The sequence below is a fragment of the Tamandua tetradactyla genome, chromosome 3 (genome assembly GCF_023851605.1).
Source record: "Tamandua tetradactyla isolate mTamTet1 chromosome 3, mTamTet1.pri, whole genome shotgun sequence".
NCBI lineage: Eukaryota > Metazoa > Chordata > Mammalia > Pilosa > Myrmecophagidae > Tamandua > Tamandua tetradactyla.
The window spans coordinates 175,524,630-175,544,855 of NC_135329.1; the positions used below are offsets into that span (position 1 = coordinate 175,524,630).

Sequence of the window (20,226 nt, forward strand, 5' to 3'; positions counted from 1 at the left end):
ATACATACCTTTGAAGTAGATCATGCAAGAACTTATTTATATTTCTAGTGTTAATCAGTGGGACACATAGGTCTATACAACCCCTTTCAATCATGTTCACTTTCAATATGATAATATTACTTGTAGACCTACTAACTGCCTTCACTTCAATGTATTCCCTTACATTGGAGTTCAACCTCATTAGCTAACCATTCTCCCATCTCTAGCTTCTATGTATCTCTAAGTCCCCTATATTCTATATTATAAGCCTCAGATTTTACCTTTACCATGCTCATAAATGTGGAGTCATACAGTATCTATCCTTTTGTGTCTGGCTTATTTCACTTAGCATTATGTCCTCAAGGCTCATCCATTTTGTCATACGCCTCAGGTTGTCATTTTGTCTTACTGCTGCATAATATTCCATCATATGTAAATACTACATTTTGTTAATCCACTCGTCTGCTAACGGGCACCTGGATTGTTTCCATCTTTTGGTGACTGTGAATGCTGCTGCTATGAACATCAGTGTGCAAAATGTCTGTTTGTGTCACTGCTTTTAGCTCTTCTGGGTGTGTATACCAAGTAGTGCTAATTGCTGGGTCATGGGGCAAATCAATATTAGTTTTCTAAGGAAATGCCAAACTGTCTTCCAAAGCGGTTGTATCATTATACATTCTCACCAGCAGTTCAAAAATGTTCCAATTTCTCCACATCCTCTCCAATATTCAGTTGCCTGATTGTTTAATAGCAGCCATTCTTATAGGTGTGGCATGGTATCTCATTGTAGTCTTCATCTGTATTTCCCTTATAGCTAATGAGAATGAGCATCTCTTCATTTATTTTTTTTTTTTTGGCATGGCAAGCTCCAGGAATCGCTCTCAAGTCTCTGGCACGGCAGGCAAGAATTCTGCCACTGAGTCACTGTTGCACCACCCTATGTGCTTTTGAGCCATCTTTATTTACTCGTCAGAAAAATACCTATTCATATCTTTAGCCCATTTTATAATTGGGTTGTTTGTTCTTTTGTTGTTGAGATGTATGATTTCTTTATGTATACAGGCTATCAAACCTTCATCGATGTGTGATTTTCAAATATTTTCTCCCATTGAGTTGGCTGCCTCTTCACCTCTTTGACAGTCTTTTGAGGTGTAGAAGCATTTGATTTGGAGGAACTTAAATTTTATCTATTTTTTGTTTTGTTACTTGTGCTTTGATGTAAAGTTTAGGAACCTACCTCCTATTACCAGGTCTTGAAGGTGTTTCCCTACATTTTCTTCTAGAAGTTTATGGTGTTAGTTCTTATATTTAGGTGTTTGATTCACTCTCAAAATCCAGAAATGAGAATTATCACTCCAGACTAAATGTGTTTGCTATGAAAGCTTACAATCTAGGTCCCTGTTTTCTTGTAAGCATTTTCTAAAGGGGACCATACCATTGTTGTCCTTTTGTTTCTGGTTTATTTTGTCTTCCTACAAGTGTCCCACACATTCATTCACATCGTTGCTTGCCTCATGACTTCATTCCTTTTCTGTAGTAGCACAACATTCGTTCAAAAGTATACACCATCATTTGCCAATCTACTTCTCAGTCAGTGCATCCTTTAGCCATGTGCATTTATCAGGCATCATGTACAATGCCCAAAGCTCACAGTCCATCAACACTCTCAATTTTCGATTCTCTGCTTCTCAGTTTCTCAGCTTTTGCAACCAGGGCCTCCCTATGTGGTGCAGAAGACCCTTCCAGGTCACTTATACCCTGGAATCGCCATCTCAGTCGCCCTCCTGTCCCTTCTCTAACTGTTCCTTGAAGCAGGGGTGAACTTGACCTATCCTATTCTGCCATCTTTCCTCCAGCTTCCCAAAAATGATGCCACTAATTTTAAGAATACTTTATTAAAAAGAAAATGTTTAACTAAGGAAAAAAAGCATAAGCTTATCTATATAATCACATAGCATATATATATTTTTTTCTCTGTTCTTTTTTTTTTTTGTATGCTGTATGGCGGGATACTCATTCTCTTTCCATGTGAGTATCCTGTTATTACAGCACCATTTGTTGAATTTTTGTTTGCTCTGTTTTGTTTGTTGTTTTGGGGAAGTGCATGGGCCAGGAATCGAACCCAGGTCTCCTGCATCACAGGCAAGAATTCTTCCACTGAACTACCCTTGCACTCCCTCATAGCATATATATATTTTTCAATTACCTTTCATACGTCTGGTCTTTGTAGTGCCACTTGGCATACTCTTCTCCCAGGTCTCTGTATATGGCTGAATTATCCTCAGTTCATACGTTACCTCTTCAGAGAGGCCTTCCTGTTTACTCTAGAGCCAAACTGGCCCCCTCTAGAACTAGAACTAGGATGGCTCCCTGGTTTTCTTCCATGGCAGCCTGGCTGCATAGGGGGGCAGGGTGAGGCTGAGCCAGCTTTGGTTGGCCCACACTGCCAGCAGGGTAAGGTGAAATCCAATTCCCTAACAAGGGCCCGATCCAGCCAAGGCAAAGGTCCCCCACATCCACGAGCAGGGCTTGCATCCAGACCTGAGCTGGAAGAGAAGTCCTATGAAATGCAACCTTGCAGAGACCAGCTGTGTTGTGGGGAAGGGAGAGGGAGTGCACAGGGGGCCTTTGGAACAGAGGCCTCGGATCGGACTTGTACATCCCAGCCACCAGGGCACAGGCATTGATTCAGTTGCTCTCCTCCTCTGTGTAAGGGCTGGATATGGCCTTCTGATGGCCTACAGGGGCTGTGGGCCATTGCTTTCTTATGGCTTAGGAAATGGGCGAAGACAGAGACCTCACACCCTGGAGAGACCCCTACCCCATGACATTCATAGGGAAGCCCTGGCCTGTCATGAAGAGCCAGGGTTGGCACAGGGCTCCTTTGTCAAACTTGGCCAGTGAGCTACCCCCTTTGCCTCCATGCACTTGGGAAGGAGAAGGGGGAAGGGAGCAACCGGCCCAGCTTGAGGACCCTGGAGGCTGCCCCCACCTGGTTACCTCTCCCTCGCTCAAACACCTTTCAAAGTTGCCCCAGGGCACCATCTAAGGCCTCCACAGTTTCTGCCTCAGCTCTTCTCAGCACCTTCTCGTCCCCTATAAATACCTGCAGTCTAGGACATCTCGGCCTTCCTTTAACACCTCCTGCCATCAAAACTGCCCTTCTATCCTTGCCATTTAGAACCCCACAAATGACTCAGCAGAACACACCCTCTGAGGAGAATCAGCCCCACCCCAAGCTTGGTCCCCTGTCCTTGTCCCTTCAACCCAATGCTACTTTAAAGAGGCTGGGGCCTGGGGGTGTGGTGACCGCCCGCGGGTTGGGGTCTGGAACCTGGCCTCTGGAGCCTGACCTCTGATACCAGGCACGCCTCTTTGAGCCTCCGTCCTTACAAACAGGGACCTGGGCCAAGTAAGATAAAAAGGGGAAGTGTGGGAGGCAGAAAACAAAACCAGCCTCCCAAGCAGCACAGGCTTGGTTCTCTCCCAGCAACCCAGGGCCTCTGGTACAGGAGGAAAATAGTCTCATCTCCTTTGCTTATAAATTATCCTAGAGCCTGAGCAGGTGGAATCTGGAGTCAGTGTGCAAGAAGTGGGATTGGGGTAGAGATGCAGGGAGAGGAGAGCCAGGAAGAGTTCAGTTGGCCACCAGTGTGGAGGGAGAGGGACATCCTGAGGCTGGTGGGACTGGGTTGCAGGGAAGGGAGAATGGGGTGTGCAGGGAGGGGAAAACCTAAATGTGTGGGACTCTGGGCAGCTCCCAGCTGAAGTGTTAGGTCCCTGATCTCCCAGCAAGGGGATTTTTTACTTTGGAGGCTTAAGATGGGCCCCAGTAGATGTAGAGCCAAAGGAAATTCCGGATTCATATTGAATTTGATTCTTCCCTTTTCCCAGAAGCCTGCCAAGGGTAGGGGACCCCCTCCAGACCCTGACCTTCTAAACCCTGAGGGATCTGGATTTCAGGGTGGATGGGAGGTGGCTTTGGGGGAAAGGGTGGGCAAGGAGGAAGGGACCCGGCCAGTCCCAGGATGTCATTTACATTTCACAGTTTTCCTCCTAATCTGTTTATGATTATATAAGTCTTTATATCAAATCTATCTTTTAAGACATGAAAAAGAGTTGCCTTTTGGGAAAAAAGTAGCAGTACCAGAGCGTACACATAGCAGGCACTAAAATATTTGTGGATTTAATTACTTGTGCTCATGAATTAAATTCATTTAGCACCTTTAGCATCGACAGTTTTACTTATGGTCATAATAAAACCCACTGAGATTTTTTTCTGTGTTTTCCACTGGGTTAGGCTTAATTAATCATTTTATCTTTCCAAACTGAGTACAGAACTACAGAAGTTAAATAGTTCCATTAGAAGTCACCCAGAAGCATCTGACTGGTATTTTTCCATTTACGTGAGCCAGTTGTACTCCCCCTGCTCAGGTTTGAAATTAGAGACTGAAAGATTTGGCAATTTTGATGCCTTTCAATTAATTGGCATGTGCCAGGCAATTTTCTGTTGAGACAACTGTTCATTTCCAAGTTGTAAAATATAATGATATTTTAAGCAACACTAAGGGATCAAATTCCCTTTAAAATGTGGTCCCATGTGGTACTACTCATGTCAACTGAAACAATAACTGAATAAAAAAATTTCCAAAGTTAAATTATCAAAATACCAAGTATGTATGATTGCTGCTGTTTCATAATTTACTTGTCTGGTCACTGAAAAGTTTCTTCTGACAAGACACATTCTGATGTGAAAGTGTTAAAATGTGAGGAAAAAAATGTATCTTAGAACTGAAGAAACAAGTAAGTTATTATTGAGCATATCTAGTTTATACACTGTACCAGATGTTTTCTACATTACTGCCTAATTTAATGAGAGGCAGTGGAATCCAGTGGTTTACAGCAGCAGTTCTCAACTTTTGGTCTCAGGATCCCTTTACACTCTTACATCTTAAAAATATTTATTAATTCATTTAATAATAATAATAATAATAATAATATTACCATTACATGTCAACATAATTCACATTTTTAAATGAAGAGTAACAGTATTTTTCCAAAACAAAAACATTTTTTGTGGCATTGTTCCATATTTTTAAAATAAATTTCATAACTATTTCTACATTCTATCATCGCTGGAAATTTTCATTGATTATTCATTAGGAAATGAGAGTTAGAAAGGCAAATACTGTCTTAGTATTAACATGAAAATAGTTTTGACCTCATGGACCCTCCAACCCACCACCCACTCCCGCTCCCGCTCCAAAGGACGCTCAAAGAACACACTTTGAGCACTGACTCAGGAGCCAGATGGCATAAATTTAAGGTCACTTACTAGTTCTGTGATCTTGAGTAATGAGGCACTCTCTGTGTGCACTCTCTGTGTGCCTCATTTCATTCATTTCATAAATGAGGATAACAGTACCTACTTCATATAGTTATTGTGTACTTAAAAGAGTTTATATCAAATGGTAAACATTACATGTTTTCTATTAGTATTATATAATTAGTCTTCATGATACTAGGTACTGTGTATTTCTGTTATTCTAACTAACAGATAAGAAAATGAAATTGTAAAGAAGTTGAGTGACCTCTGCAAGGTAACACAGTTTAAGTGGCAGAAGTTGGATTTGGATTTTTTTCCTTAAACTTTTTATTCTGGGACAATTCCAAACTTACAGAACAGTTGCAAAAATAATACAAAACTCATAAAGAGATCTCCAACATCGAGAATCAGACATCCAGAACCACCAATTTTAACATTTTACTAGATTTGCCATATCATTTTATCCACCCATCTACTTATCAATCTTTCTAATTGTCTACCTATTCTAAGTATCTGAGAATAAATTGTATACATAATGATCCTTGAACACAATATTGCCATGTACATTTCTTAAGAACAAGGATATTCACTTATGTAACCACCTTAAGTATAGTTATACCAATGTTAAATTTCTTGAACTTATAGTATATTTTGTAGTATATTCTAAATTTTTCATGTCCCAATAATGTCTTTTTTTTTTTTTTTTTTTTAACATGGGCAGGCACCGGGAATCGAATCCGGGTCCTCTGGCATGGCAGGTAAGCATTCTTGCCTGCTGAGCTAACGTGGCCCATAATGTCTTTTTTTGAGCTTTTTCTCCTCCCATATTAGATCCCGTCTAGGAAACCATGTATTGCATTGTCATCGTCTCTTTAGTTGCTCTTTTTATTTTTTTGATTGAGGAAACATATGCACAACTTAAATTTTCCCATTTCAACTACTCCCAAGCATACTATTTCAGTGGAATTAATCACATTCACAATGTTGCAGTATCCTCATTACCATCCATTATCAAAATTCTTCCATTATCCCAAACAGAAATCCTATACCCATTATGCATTAACTCCCTCTACCCTCAGATTCCCCTCATTTCCCCCATTAGATTGTAATCTATTTCCCCCATTAGATTGTAAGTTCCAAGAGAACACAGTCCATTTCTGATTTACTCACTATTATACACTCAGAGCTCATAGACCTTACTATAGCACCTGGGCATATGACAGACACTTAATGTGTACTTGTTTAATCAATGAACCAAACTGCTTATTTGACCTAGGATAAATCACTTCAATTTCCCTACAATGGTTAAGTTACTTTCCAACCCTAAAATCCTATAAATATATTTCAGTGCTATCATTTGAAAAAAACAGAATAATCTTGTTAAAGAGAAATTTTATAAACTTATATTTCCAAACTAGGCTCAGTATTTCACAGAGGTAATGAGAGAATGCAGGTGTCAGTCTACTGCAAGCTTCTTTTTTATTTAACCAATGTAGAATTCTGAGGATCATTTCTTGTACTGTATATTTTGCCCATCCCATCACCTGATATGTACAAACTATATTCAATAGCAAGCACTCAAGCTATATTCTGGCATGCAGCACAAAATTCAGGCCCATACTATTTCACTTCCAGAGTATGTGACAAGGTAAGCAGGATATCACAGAAAATTATTATCTTTATAGTGACCATGGTAATGGCAAACTTTATTACCAAGAACTGACTACAACATAATGAACAGATAATAAACTGCTAGAACATAATTTAAAGGAGACCAGAAAACAAACTCAGAGTGCCTGCACAAGTATAAGTTCTTCACCCTATATACATGGTTAGAGGTGGTGCCTTAGCTGAGAGTGAGCATGCATCTTTTTCAGGAATTGCCAATTTACAGAGAATCAGAACAAAAGAGGCAGTATAGGCTAATGGCTAAAGAGCAGAAGCTCTGGTATTAGATTTCATGAGTTCAAATTCCAGCTCCATGATCTACATACAAGCTGCGTCCTTGAGATTCAAGTTATTTAACCAAAAGGATTACTTTAAAAGATTAAATAATTTAACATAGATAAGTACTTTAAACAGCGACTGGCAAAACAACAGGAGTAGATGTTAGCTATTATTATTATACAAATATTAATACAACTATTTAATTTTCTGGACAATTTAGAGGGCACTTTTACTGTAGAGATAAAGTACAGATATTATTCATCCATCTATTCAACTAATATTTATTGAACAACAATTATATGCCAAGTATTAAGCTGGATGCTGAGGATCTAGAAGTGGATAAAACTGATTCTAATTCCTCCACTAAAGGATTTTGAGTGAATCAAAATGTATATTAGAGTATAAACGTGCTATTATTATAAATACCAAATACACTAAGAAAAACCTAAAGCTGTACTGTCCAATATAGCTGACGCCAGTATCATGTGGCTATTTAAACTTACATTAATTAAAATAAAATTAAATTCAAAGATTGAATTCCTTTGTTACATTTGCCACATTTCAAGTGCTAAGTAGCTCCTTGTGGCCACTGCCTCCCACTTTGAACAGCACAGATACAGAATATTCCAACTATCAACAAAGTACTATAGGATACCACTGACTAGAGAGGCAGCTGGATAATGCAGTTATGCTGAGTAAATTCAATAATTCAATGAATTAAGAGTTTACCCAATAAAAAAGGTTTTATAAAACAAAACTATTAAAAGGGAAACACTTTTAAAAGTAAAATCCAAAGGCAATAATTTAAGATGTGATTGTTTCAAGTCCTCTAAATAAAACTGCTCAACAAATAGCTACTCATGAAAGATTACACAAAACCCTAATATACCTAAGTATATGGGGAGATTCATTATTTATCCTCTGAAAACCTGAAATCTATAACTTTACCTCTGTTTTAAGATCAGTTTTCTAAAGGAGGAGGTGGCACAGGAATGCAGCAGATTTCAAGTGTGGAATTCATTTGTTGAGACTTAAATATTTTCCAAGTCTATAAAAAATGAAAATAAACAAATGTGAGATACTGAGAGATAATAATCTCAAGAATGCAAAATAAAAGAGAATAGTTTTGGTAAGTGATTTATCTAATTAAAAAACAGGAATCCAAGAAATTTGATAAATAGAATGCTTGTATACCTTTATTAGATCTAACAAAAAGACATTTGTTTTAGAGACAGAAAGTCTGAGTTTTAATCTCAATTCTGCCACTAATTATCTGTAAGACCTTATGGAGGCTACTTACATTGTCTGGAGCCTCACTTAAATAATCTATAAAATTATAGATTATTTTATCCCTTCCAGTCCTAAAATTCTATGATTTTAACTTCTGAAACATGTTCCCACAATGCTCATACACATGATCATTAAAAAATAACCCCATAAAATACATTGGATATAAGGAAATACTAGTGGTCAATGAGAGGGAGGGGTAAAGGGTATGGGATGTATGAGATTTTTCTTTTTATTTCTTTTTCTGGAGTGATGAAAATGTTCTAAAAAATGATCATAGTGATGAATGCACAATTCTGTGATGATATCCTGAGCCATCGATGATATTGTGTACACCATGTATGGACTGTATGTGTGTGAAGATCTGTCAGTAAAAATACTTTTAACAACTGCCCCATTAAATTTTAATAAGCAGTATAAAACCAAGAATAAATAATAAAGTATTAAAGGCTACAAAATCATTCTGGATAAGTCTCACAAAACTGAAAAAATTACTCTGAAAAAAGGACACAAAATGCTATTTAAAAATCACCATTTTAAAATCTAAATCATTATTTTAAATTTCACATCCCAAAAGAAAATCAACATTTTAAAGTATGTTCACTAACAAAGTGTTTTAATTAATTTTTTAGACATAAGCGCAAACATTCTTACCATATGATCATTCCATTCTACATATATAATCAATAATTCACAATATTATCACATAGTTGTATATTCATCATCATGATCATTTCTTAAAACATTTGCATCAATTCAGAAAAAGAAATAAAAAGAAAACAGAAAAAAATTCATACATACCATATATCCCCTTATTCTAGTTTGCTACCTGCCGGAATGCAACACACCAGAGACAGATTGGCTTTTAATAAAAGGGGATTTATTCATTAATTCTTCAGGGGAAAGGCAGCTAACTTTCATCTGAGGTTCTTTCTTACGTGGGAAGGCACAGGACAATCTCTGCTGGGCTTCTTTCCAGACCTCTAGGTTCCAACAGCTTTTCCCAGGGTGTTTTCTTTCTGCATCCCCAAAGGCCTGGGCTCAGCTATGAGTGCTGAGATGAGGTATGCTGAGCTGTGTGGGCTGCGCTACATTGAGGTCTCTCATTTAAGGACCAGCCAATTAAATCAAACATCATTCACTGCAGCAGGTATGCCTCCTAGTTGACCGCAGGTGTAATGAGTAACAGATGAGGTTCACGTATCATTGGCTCATGTCCACAGCAACATAACTAGGCACCTTCACCTAGCCAAACTGACAACTGAATCTAACCACCACACCCCTACACTTCCCTTTCATTGATCACTAACATTTCAATCTACTAGATTTATGTTAACATTTGTCCCCCATTATTTATTTCTAATCCATATGTTTTACTCATCTGTGTCAAAAAGGTAGATAAAAGGAGCATCAGACATAAGGTTTTCACAATCACACAGTCACACTGTGAAAGCTGTATCACTATATAATCATCTTCAAGAAACATGGCTACTGGAACACAGCTCTACATTTTCAGGTAGTTCCCTCCTGCCTCTCCGTTACACCTTAACTAAAAAGGTGATATCTATTTAATGTGTGAGAATAACTTCCAGGATAACCTCTTGACTCTGTCTGAAATCTTTCAGCCATCAACACTTTACTTAGTCTCATTTCACTCTTCCCCCTTCTGGTCAAGAAGGTTTCTCAAACCCTTGTTGCTAAGTCCCAGCTCATTCTAGGATTTCTGTCCCACGTTGCCAGGAAGGTCCACACCCCTGGGAGTCGTTCCCACATGGAGAGGGGAAGGGCGGTGAGTTTGCTTGTCATGGTGGCTGAGAGAGAGGCCACATCAGGGCAATGAAAGAGGTTCTCCTGAGGGTGACTCTTAGGCCTAATTTTAAGTAGTCTTAGCCTGTCCTTTGTGGGATGAAGTTTCATATGAACAAATCCCAAGATTGGGGGCTCAGCTTATTGCTTTGGCTGTCCCCACTGCTAGTGAAAATATCAAGAATTCTCCATTTGTAGGAAGGTGAATTTTCCCCTTCTCAGCATTCCCCAAGGGGACTTCACAAATACTTTTTTATTCGCTGTTCAAATCACTCTGGGATTTATCGGAGCATCACTCTGGACAAACCTACAAAATTTCATGCCCTACCCAAGGTTCCATGTACTTATGGTGTTCAATTAAGCTGCCCACATAAGCTATATTAAGAAACGTACTAGTCAAAATAAAAATTTTGTACCAAATAAACATTTTTTGCTTCAGTCTCACACATAAGTTAAAAGTTTAAAATATTAATTACCATCTATTTTCAACACTCTGCAGTAATGACATTCCTTTGTTCTTCCTCATGCAAAAACATTTTAAATTTGTATATTTAGCCACTATCATTATACACTCTAGGCATTCCTAGATTATACTATCTCAGTCTTTATCGTTTATCTTTCCTTCTTATCTCCTTTGTGCACCCAGGCCTCCTCCCTCTATCATTCTCACATTCAGTTTCATTCAGTGTTCTAACATTATGGTATTATAGTTAGGCAGTACTGAACTATCCATTTCTGAATTTTTACAATCAGTCCTGTTGCAGAATCTGCATCCCTTCAGCTCCAGTTACCCAATATCTACCCTATTTCTATCTCCTGATGGCCTCTGTTAACAACTGAAGTATTTCAAATTCATTCACTAATGTTAGTACATATCAGTGAGACCACACAGTATTTCTCCTTTTGTTCCTGGCTAATCTCACTCAGAATAATGTCCTTAAGGTCCATCCATGTTGTTATGTATTTTATAACTTTATTCTGTTTTACAGCTGTATAATATTCCATGATATGTATATACCACAGCTTGTATAACCACTCATCTGTTGATAGACATTTGGGCTGTTTCCATCTCTTCACAATTGTAAATAATGCTGCTATAAACATTGGTGTGCAAATGTCTGTTTGTGTCCTTGCCCTTATGTCCTCTGAGTAGACACCTAGCAATGGTATTGCCAAGTCATATGACAATTCTATACTTAGCTTCCTGAGGACATGCCAAACTGCCCTCCACAGTGGTTGTACCATTTGACATTCCCACCAACAGTGGATAAGTGTGCCTCTTTCTCCATACTTGTCATTTTCTGTTTTATTGATAATGGCCTTCTGGTGGGTGTGAGATGATATCTCATTGTGGTTTTGATTTGCATTTCCCTAACAGCCAGGGAAGTTGAGTATCTTTTCATCTGCCTTTGGCCATTTGTACTTCCTCTTCAGTGAAGTCTCTGTTCAAGTCTTTTGCCCATTTTGTAATTGGGTTATCTGTCTTTTTGTTGTTGAGTTGAACAATCTCTTTATAATTTCTGGATACCAAACCATTATCTGATATATTGTTTCCAAATATTGTATCCCATTGTGTAGGCTGTCTTTTACTTTCTTGACTAAGTTCTTTGATGCACAAAAGTGTTTAATTTTGAGGCGTTTCCATTTCTTTCTTTCTTCAATGCTCATGCTTTGGGTGTAAGGTCTAGGAAACTGCCTCCTATTATAAGATTTAAAAGATACTTCTCTACATTTTCTTCTAAAATTTACATGGTCTTAGATTTAATGTTTAAGTCTTTGATCCATTTTGAATTAATTTTTGTATGGGATGTGAGATATGGATCCTCTTTCATTCTTTTGCATGTGGATATCCAGTTCTCTAGGCACCATTTATTGAAGAGTCTGTTCTGTCCCAGGTGAGATGGCTTGACTGTCTTATCAAAGACTAATTGTCCATAGATGAGAAGGTTTATATCTGAACACTCTATTTGATTCCATTGGTCAATAATTCTATCTTTATGCCAGTACCATGCTGTTTTGACCACTGCAGCTGTGTAATATGCCTTAAAGTCAGGTAGCATGAATCCTCCGATTTCATTTTCCTTTCGAAGGATAATTTTAGCTATTTGGGGCACCCTGTCCTTCCAGATACATTTGGTTACTGGTTTTTCTAGCTCTGGAAAGTATGTTTTTGGGATTTCAGGTGGCATTGCATTGAATCTGTAAATCAATTTAGGTAGAACTGACATCTTAATAATATTTAGTCTTCGAATCCATGAACATGGTATGCCCTTCCATTTATTTAGGTCTTCTGCGATTTCCTTTAACAATCTCTTGGAGTTTTCTGTGCACAGGTCTTTTGCTCTTTAGTCAAATTTATTCCTAAATACTTTACTCATTTGGTTGCAATTGTAAATGGAATTATTTTCTTGACTTTCCCTCAGATTGTTCATTACTAGTGTATAGAAACACTATAGATTTTTGAGCATTGATCTTGTAACCTGCCATTTTGCTAAACTCATTCATTAGCTGTAGAAGTTTTGCTGTGGATTTTTCAGGGTTTTTGACATATAGAATCATACCATTTGCAAACAGTGAGAGTTTTACTTCTTCCTTTCCAATTTTGATGCCTTCTATTTCTTTTTCTTGTCTAACTGCTCTGGCTAGAACTTCCAACATGATGTTGAATCGCAGTGGTGATAGTGGACATCATTGTCTTGTTCCTGATCTTAGGGGGAATGCTTTTAGTTTTTCCCCATTCAGGATGATGTTAGCTGTGGGTTTTTCATATATTCCCTTTATCATGTTGAGGAAGTTCCTTTCTATTTCTATGCTTTGAAGTGTTTTCAACAGGAAAGGGTATTGAATTTTGTCAAATGCCTTTTCTGCGTCATCCGAGATGATCATGTGGTTTTTCTGCTTTGATTCGTGGATATGGTGTATTACATTATTTGATTTTCTTATGTTGAATGATCCTTGCATACGTGGGTTGAATCCTACTTGCTTATGGAGTGCAATTCTTCTAATGTGCTGCTGGATTCAATTTGCAAGAATTTTGTTGAGGATTTTTGCATCTATATTCATTAGAAAGATTGGTCTGTAGTTTTCTTTTTTTGTAACATCTTTGTCTGGCTTTGGTGTGAGGGTGATGTCGGCTTTGTAGAATGAGTTAGGTCACTTTCCTTCCTCTTCAAGTCTTTTGAAAGGTTTGAGCAGGATTGGTACTAATTCTTTCTTGAATGTTTCGTAGAATTGACATGTGAAGCCATCTGGTCCTGGCCTTTTCTCTTTGGGGAGCTTCTTAATGACTGATACAATTTCTTTACTTGTGACTGGTTTGTTGATGTCATTTATTTCTTCTCGAGTCAGAATTGGTTGTTCATGCCTTTCTAGAAAGGTGTCCATTTCATCTACATTGTCATATTTATTAGCATAAAGTTGCTCAAAGTATCCTCTCATTACTTCCTTTATTTCTGTGGGGTCAGTGGTTATGTCTCCTCCTCCATTTCTGATCTTATTTATTTGCATCTGTCTCTTCTTGTTTTTGTCAATTTTGCTAAGGGTCTATCAATCTTATTGATTTTCTCATAGAACCAGCTTCTGGTTTTGTTGACATTCTCAATTGTTTTCAATTTCATTTATTTCTGCTCTAATCTTCATTTTTCTTTCCTTTTGCTTGCTTTGGGGTTAGTTTGCTGTTCTTTCTCTACTTCTTCCAAGTGGACAGTTAATTCCTGAATTTTTGCCCTTTCTTCTTTTTTGATATAGGCATTTAGGGCAATAAATTTCCCTCTTAGCACTGCCTTTGCTGCATCCCATAAATTTTGACATGTTGTGTTTTCATTTTCATTTACCTCGAGATATTTACTGATTTCTCTTGTAATTTCTTCCTTGACACACTGGTTGTTTAAGAGTGTGTTATTGAGCCTCCACATATTTGTGAATTTTCTGCCACTCTGCCTATTATTGATTTCCAACTTTATTCCTTTATGATCTGAGAAAGAGTTTTGTATGATTTCAGTCTTTTAAAATTTATTGAGACTTACTTTGTAACTCAGAATATGGTCTATCCTTGAGAATGAATCATGAGCACTTGGGAAAAAGGTATATCCTGCTGTTGTGGGGTGTAATGTTCTATAAATGTCTGTTAAGTCTAGTTCATTTATCGTATTATTCAACTTCTCTGTTTCTTTATTGATCTTCTGTCTAGATGTTCTGTCCGTTGATGAGAGTGGGGAATTGAAGTCTCCAACTATAATGGTAGGTGTGTCTATTTCTCTTTTCAGTGTGTGCCTCATGTATTTTGGAGCATTCTGCTCAGTGCATAAATATTTATGATTGTTATGTCTCTTGTTGAATTGTTCCTTTTATTAATACATAGTGTCCTTCTTTGTCTCTTTTAACTGTTTTCCATTTGAAGTATAATTTGTTGGGTAGTAGTATAGCTTCTCCTGCTCTTTTCTGATTGTTATTTGCATGAAATATCTTTCCCCAACCTTTCACTTATAACCTATGCTTATTCTTGAGTCGAAGACGTGTTTTCTGTAGACAGCATATAGATGGGTCCTGTTTTTTAATCCATTCTGCCAGTCTATGTCTTTTGATTGGGGAGTATTAATCCATTAACAGTTAGTGTTATTACTGTATGGGTAGTACTTTCCTCTACCATTTTGCCGTTTGGATTTTGTATGTCATATCTAATTTTTCTTCTTTTTACCTTTACCGGTAGTCTTCATTTCTACACTCTTCTCCATACCTCTCTCTCTCTTGTCTTTTCCTTCTAGTGCTCCTTTGGTATCTCTTGCAGAGCTGGTCTCTTGGTCACAAATTCTCTCAGTGATTTTTTGTCTGAAAATGTTTTAATTTCTCCCTCATTTTTGAAGGACAATTCTGCTGGATATAAAATTCTTGATTGGCATTTTTTCTCTTTTAGTAATTCAAATATATCATCTCAGTGTCTTCTCCCCTCCATGGGTTCTTCTGAGAAATCTACGCACAGTCTTATTCTGCTTCTGTTGTATGTGATGCATTGTTTTTCTCTTGCTGCTTTCAAGATTCTCTCTTTCTCTTTGACATCTGACATTCTGATTACTAAGTGTCTTAGAGTTCATCTATTTGGATCTATTCTGTTTGGGGTATGCTGCATTTCTTGGATCTGTAATTTTTAGTCTTTCCTGAGTTGGGAAATTTCAGTGATAATTTCCTCCACTAGTTTTTCTCCTCCTTTTCCTTTCTCTTCTCCTTCTGGGACACCCGCAACATGCATATGCATGTGCTTCATGTTGTCATTTTATTCCGAGTCCCTGCTCATATTTTTCCATTCTTTTCCCTGTATTTTCTTTTGCATGTCGGATTTCAGATGTTTCATTCTCCAGTTCACTAATCCTATCTTCTGCCTCTTGAAATCTGACATTGTAGGTTTTCATTACTTTTTCATCTTTTCTACTGTGCCTTTCATACTGTAAGTTCTGTGATTTGTTTTTTTCAGACTTTCAATTTCTTCTTTTTGTTCATTCCTTGCCTTCTTTATATTCTTCCTAAATTCATTAATTTGATTTTTGATGAGGTTTTCCATGTCTGTTCGAACATTCTGAATTAATTGTTTCAACTCCTGTATCTCATTCAAATTGTTGCTTTGTTCCTTTGACTGGGCCATATCTTCAATTTTCCTAGTATGATTCATTATTTTTTGCTGGCTTCTAGGCGTTTAATTATCTTAATTAGTTTATTCTGGAGATTGTTCTCACTTTTTTTTTACCTAGGATTTTATTGCTGGATGATTTTGTCAACTATCTGTTCTTTGACATTCAGTGCAGCTTATTCTGGACCTCTAGCTTAGATTTTGCTTAAAAGATGAGAATTTTTCAATTTTTGTTTTCTTGTTTCTGGCCCTGCCTGCATGGTGCCTTCCCCCCACCCTTAGGAGGGTCTACTTAGGTATTATAGGCCCCAGCCAGATTTTCCCAGACCAAACTGGCCTCCTAACAGGAGAAGAGTCACCTGCATCAGTTTTCCAAGAGGTTGAGGCCCAGCAGGTTGAAAGACTTTCCTATGAAGCATCTGGACTCTTTGTTTTTCCTATTCTGCTCAGTATGTGGTGCTTTTCTGCCTGCAGGTCCCACAAGCATAAGGTAATGTGGTACTTTTAACTTCAGCAGACTCTCCCTGCTGGGGCCGTGGTTGAGATAGAGGAGAGGTTGTAGGCTGGCTTTAATTGCTTCACTGTTCCAGACCCTGGGGTCTGACTTCCTTGAGGGGGGGATTCCACCTGAGCTGGGCCCCACCCCTCTCCTGGGGAAGGCACAGGCTCCAGACAAACACTCCAAGAAGCTCAATTCTGTCTATGCCGGGGGCAGCTGGAGCCTGAGAAGCCTTGTAGCTGTACCCAAATGGCAGTCAAGCCATAGAAACACAGCCACAAAAAAGAAATAAAAATCCTCTTCAGAGCAGTGCCCCCATTCCTCGGGTTTGCCAATCAAGAGCTTAAATTGGTATGTTGCTTTGTGTACCTTCAGGTCCTATGTGCTCCCTCCTTTCCTTCAGGGCATAGAACCTTTCAAGTAGTACATGCTATCTGGTCCAAAATACCTCTGTTTCTTTTCTTCTTTTTCTGTCAGCCCCGCCCCCTTTGCACTGGGGCAAAACCAACACCCTCTACTTTTACTTGAGGTTCAGTTGAACAGGGGGCCTATTTTTAGTAGTCAGAATTTGTTAATTAATTCCACAATTGGCGCTTGAATGTGCTCAGCCCCTGCTGCTGGTAAAGTCTCTTTCCTTTCCCCTCTGGGAAGGAGACTGTGGGGGGAGGGGCACCGGCTGCCACAGCTTGTGGAACTCATGGTTCTGGGTGGAATCACAGACAGTCCTGCTGGTCTAGACTGGGGTACACTCTGTGTCCGGTCACTGACGTGGCCCCAGCAGTTGTTCTGTACTGTTACTTGCTATTTACTAGCTGCTCTGGAGGATGAACTAAATCCCACACCTTGCTAAGCCACCATCTTGGCCCTATGGACCCTTTTTGTCCATTTAATACAAAGAATGTTATAATAAAATTCTCTTAGGAAGTAAATTAAATCACCCAATGTTTTTCAAACAAGAAGTGTATCAGGACCATACTTCAATCACAGTAGCTGACTTTATTCCTTATATATATATTTCTTACGAACTTTCATAAGACGGTTCTGCTAAAAGATAAGAACTCAACCAAAACCATTCCTGCCAATCCTAAAGAATACCTACAGCATTATATAAGATTCTACAAAGGTTCCATGCACTAGGATAACTTTCCAGAAATCTACAACCTCCAGATGAATCCCTGGACCAGAGAAGTCCTGAACGCAGAGGGACCAGCCTCTCAGCGCATCAACTCATTTCATCTCCCTATCCCCTTCCAACATGAAAAAGCTAGAATGGGCATAGCTCCAATACTCCTAAACAGCAGGAGAAAGATCAAAGATGACAGTGGAGTTATACAGAGAAGGTCAGGTTTAACTAATGAGTGCTGATGTGCTGATTAAAATACTGATATTTTAATCTCCAGTATCTTAGAGCAGCTAGAATTAAAAACCTAAAATTGTGGAATTGTAACCCATATCAAACTCTGAAATCTATTGTACAACTAATCGTTGTGATGTGCTTTTGTATATATGTTATTTTTAACAACAAAAAAAGTCAATTGTAATGACAGATGCACAGCTATATGATGATATTGTGAACCACTGATTGTACACTCTGGATGATTACATAACATGTGAATATATAATACGCATCAATTAAAAATAATTAAAAGAAAAAAGATAACTTTTTAAAACATAACCAAAATATCATAAAAGTAATTTAACAATAATTCCTTAATATCATCAACTATCCCAACAGTGATTATATTTACAATTGTGTCAATGTTTTTAAACACTGTTTCAACCAGGATCCAAATGAGGTTCACATACCAGGAGTAGATGATTTGCCTCAAGTCTCTTTTAATCTATGTGCAGAAGTCTCTGTGTGTGTCTTATAATTATTTATTGAAGAAACAGAGTTATTTACCATTGTCTGGATTTTGCCAATTGTACCTTCATTATGTCAACATATTTCTCTGTTCTCGATAATTCTTGTAGAATGGTAGTTTTGTACATAGTGCTTTGATTAGATTAGGTTAATTATGGGGAAGGAGGAGGGATGACTACCAGTGGTATGTTCTTCAATCAAAAGGCTCATAATACCTGGTTGTCAACGTATTATGATATTAGCAGTCATTGGTGATTAATGTTCAGGGATTTTCAGGGATTGCAAAATGGTAGTAATTTAATTATTTAGTTCCAGCTTTTCTTCTTCATTTATTAACCTAGAATACTTCTATAAAGAAAATCTTCCTTTACTATTTGGTAAAGAATTTTTATGGGAAAAAATGGCATAAATGCTTAATTCTTTCCATTTATTTAACAGTTTTCCAAATGAGTTGCTTTACTAGCATCCTTTACTGGGAACCAATTAGTTTTGTTTTGATCTGCTTGAAGTATCATTATAAAATTCTGGGTTTAAATATACACGATATGTTTCAACACATTGTCATCCTATCATTGGTCAGTGGGAGCTTCTTTAGACTTGGTTCCAGTGCTGGAAAGAGGTGACTCAGCAGTCCTGGATGGCTCAAACCCTGCCCATTTCTAAGAAGGCCCTATTTCCATGAGTGGACTTGGCTGACTCCCAGGAACTGAGCTCTTGTAATGTTCTGACAAGAGGGTTTTGCACCCTTGGGACCTTGAATCACACTATAACAGCAGTTCATCTAGATAGTTTGTGCAAACCAAATGACTTATGGTAAATATCTGCTTTCCTTCAGGTGGTCTGAAATTTTAGTAACAGTGGCCTGTGTGATCAACCCCAGTAAGAACTACCTGGCTCAAGTGAGCTTCCCTGGTAGACAACACTTCACTCTTACTGTCACAACTCATTACCAGAGGAATTAAGTGCATACTGTGCAACTCTATGAGGAGAGAACTCTGTGCTTGTTTTCCTCCAAACTCTGTCCCACGTGCCTTATACTTTGCTGATTTTGCTTTGTATCATTTTGCTGCTACAAACAATAACAGTGAAAATAATGACCCCTGAGTCCTGAGAGTCATTCTAGTGAATCATCAAACCTAGGATTGGTTTTGGGGACCCCTAAAACAGTTTCAAGACCTTTTGTCATAAACCTACAATTGATGATAGCCACCTAGGTTCCTGCCAGGACAAGATGTTCCAGGCTCATCTTGTACTTTTTCTGTCCTAGACTTGAAATTAACTACTTCTCTAAGGAACCCTGGCTCTTTCAGTGGGAAATAATATTGAGACCACATTCTCAATGCTAAAGCTGGGCATGTCTTATAAACTTCTTCTCATTTAGTGATGGGGGCAGGAAGGAAGGAAGGAATCAATTTCAGATCCCTGTATTCCAAGTATAAGAGATAAAAACATTTTCCCACCACAAAAAGTAGTATCTATCTCAGAAGAATCTATAAATATACTGAATATACAGCATGTATAGGTAATGTAGGCAAAGAACAAATCAAAGTGGAAATTAAACTCCAGGAAAATCTCCTAAATCTTAAAATAAATTTTACAAATACTGAATAAATGTTTAAGGCAGTTGGTATTCAAAGAGTTGCATCACGGAAGGCAGTTTCTGGTTTTAATGGCACTTTTACCACTAAAAGAATTTCCCTCTTAAGACAGTTCAAAAAAGCTCTTCTTGAAGGCAAAAAATATTTCAGTCAAAGGATGGTATCATTTTAAATATAATCCAGAACTACAATCAGTAAAAAGAAAAAGCACCAAACGAAATAGGTAGATGCCTGTCCCTGCTTTATCCTCAAGTGACTAAATATTTCTTCCTTTTTTATCTCTCCATTAGTTCTTGAAGA

At 38.0% G+C, this 20,226-nt stretch overlaps 1 protein-coding gene and 1 non-coding gene across 15 annotated transcripts in view; both read right to left on the bottom strand.

Moving 5' to 3' along the window:
- HYCC2 (hyccin PI4KA lipid kinase complex subunit 2) overlaps positions 1–20,226 on the bottom strand; it is a 118,780-nt gene that overhangs the window by 60,167 nt on the left and 38,387 nt on the right. For 11 of the 14 annotated variants that reach the window (XM_077154655.1, XM_077154661.1, XM_077154662.1 and 8 more), the window contains one exon: positions 8,201–8,300. The exons of 2 other annotated variants lie outside the window; for them this stretch is intronic. The gene's annotated coding sequence lies outside the window, so the exon portion shown is untranslated. One more of the 14 variants, XM_077154660.1, reaches the window with a different exon arrangement.
- Positions 2,081–2,151, bottom strand: TRNAH-GUG (transfer RNA histidin (anticodon GUG)). The gene has a single exon. It is a non-coding gene; the product is annotated as a tRNA-His (tRNA).